This window comes from Gadus chalcogrammus, chromosome 10 (assembly GCF_026213295.1).
Source record: "Gadus chalcogrammus isolate NIFS_2021 chromosome 10, NIFS_Gcha_1.0, whole genome shotgun sequence".
Taxonomy (NCBI): Eukaryota; Metazoa; Chordata; class Actinopteri; order Gadiformes; family Gadidae; genus Gadus; species Gadus chalcogrammus.
Genome location: NC_079421.1, coordinates 1,864,662 through 1,867,141, shown reverse-complemented (window position 1 = coordinate 1,867,141; position 2,480 = coordinate 1,864,662). Strand labels below are relative to the sequence as shown.

Below are 2,480 nucleotides of genomic sequence, written 5' to 3'. Positions count from 1 at the left end.
GAACATGAAGTGGATGAGCCAGTTTGGCACGATAAGTCTTGAGACCGAGACCAACCCTTACTGTTGATTCACTGTGAAGACACACACCCACAGGCACACACACACACACACACACACACACACACACACACACACACACACACACACACACACACACACACACACACACACACACACACACACACACACACACACACACACACACACACACAATATGTCTCGACATTGTTATGAGTCACCTACTTTTCTGCTGAATCACAATGATAAGAGTTGTAGCAACATGGCCGTGTTCACCGTTGCATTTCCTCTAACATTACCTTTTATCCCGACATAATTGTATCATTTAATTTTACATTTTCACACAGTAAAACCAAAGACATGCTATATGTTAGTCAAATAAAAGGGTTTGACATGAAAAGAAACCGTTATGATGAATTATCCTCAAATGAAAGCCACAAACAGTTATGAGCAGTGCAGCACTAACCTGTAATACTGGAGGGCAGGAAATAGGACAAGACAACTCCCCAACACTCCATTACAGAGACGATCAAAGTCCCAGCAGTAGTTCATAACTAAAATGCTAAGAGAAGGAAACATGAATTGAATTCAAGACCGATACAATAGCACCTATCACGCGAGTCCTTTAATATACACTTATTAACAGTTAATGAGTACTATATGTTGTCAAGGTTGATAAAATGTGAATTACATGTACTGTAAATACAATGTTAAAACGGTGAACCATAAAAACACACTTAAAGACAGCTCTTTTGAATACTATACATTCTTTTGAATAATAATAACACATGACAATTGTGCAACAGTTAGAATTCAGAGGACAACGGACCTGACTCAGACGAATCCGAATCAGGCTTCTCCATGAACTAAGAGGATGGTTTAGAATTTTTCTGGCTGGTCTTTCTGTTACTGTATAAAGACAACACAAAGAAACATTAACCACAATAGACAGTTAGCAGACAGGAAAAAATAAACAATTAAGCCGTTTAGACATAGATTCAGCAAAAGGGGTTGTAGTTCACTATAAGGTGTCCCTGAAGTTCCATACACACAGTGTACATATGGTACAAAGTATATTTACTCTGTGATGGTGATTTAAAATATCTATATATATTATTGACTTACATTCAGATAGTTGAGGGGTCAGCACAGAAATAACAATTTAGGATTAATTTAAACTGTATCGTGGACAAGACAGATTTGGGAGCATTACTTGGCCCCTACCTGGCAAGCTATCATCATGACAGTATTCTAAGCCCAAAAAGTTTGCTGTAAAACAACTAGCTAGCTAGAACCAGCTAACGTTACTATAGGATTACTTTCTTAAACTTAAAGGAGGAGTCATCCACCAGTTCGGACCTCTTCCTCTTAGCCATGTTTTCTGTGCTTGTGCCTGACTTTTGTCGGTCAGTTGTTTTTTTTCACAGACTTGGTTTGCGGTGCTGACCATTCCGACATGTTCTCCAAATGTTCGTCAAACACTTCGCCAACCATAGGTGTCAGGCCGTCCGTCAGCCACTTGCAGTAACAGAGTTTTTGCAGTAACAGATTCTCCAGTTCGGACCACTTCCTCTTATCCATGTTTTCTGCGCTTGTTCCTGTCTTTTGTCTGTTGGTCTGAGGTATACGATTCCGACATGTTCTCCAAACGTTCGTCAAAAACTTCATCAAGCATATGCGTCAAGCCATCATCGACTTGCACAACTTCCGGTTTAAAATTACATTCAAACTAAAAGCCTTTAAAGGATATGATATGAGGCACAAAACAGATCACACTCACACAACATTTGCGGACTTATAACCTTAATAAGCATTGATCCCGCTTACGATTCCTAGATGCATAATAAGCAGTTTTATTAACGATTCATTAACCCTAATAAGCATAAAAAATGCTTCGAAAAAGGTTTAACAATGACTTAATAGGTAATAAACATGTTTATTATGTTATTATTAACACTTAGATAGTCATATTAACACCAATTAATGTTAGTAAGCATGTAATAGGTGTCTTATTACCTATTAACCAAGGCTTATTACAAGGAACTTAATATAAAGCGTTACCAATCTAGCATATGTGGCTGTTACAGACCTATAATAAACATGTCAAATCTATTTTGTATGTGAAGCTGGCCAACCATTTTCTCTGGTTGAGAACCCGTCCTACAAGAGTATGATAGAAACTTTGCAACCTCAGTGTACAGTATTGATAAGGAAAACATTATGTTCCAGAACACGGGAAGCTGCAAATAACATGAAGAGCCTAATCATTAAAGTTAAGTGCTGCGAACCATGTAGCTACTACAACAGACTGCTGGTCGGCCAGACAACGTAGTTATTTAGGTGTCACCTGTCACTGGATAGACCAAACATCACTGGATAGGCAATCTGCTGCATTAGCTTGTAAACGGCTTAGAGGCTCACACACGTTTGACGATCTTGCTCGTGCATTAGAGGAAATACAT

The 2,480-nt window shown here is 38.6% G+C and overlaps 1 protein-coding gene across 1 annotated transcript in view; it reads right to left on the bottom strand.

Moving 5' to 3' along the window:
* The window catches only part of slc7a11 (solute carrier family 7 member 11), a 15,968-nt gene extending 15,413 nt beyond the window's left edge, over positions 1-555 (bottom strand). Inside the window, exon 1 of the mRNA XM_056601009.1 lies at positions 485-555. The gene's annotated coding sequence lies outside the window, so the exon portion shown is untranslated. The remainder of the gene's footprint in view (positions 1-484) is intronic.
* Positions 556-2,480: the final 1,925 nt, after the last annotated feature.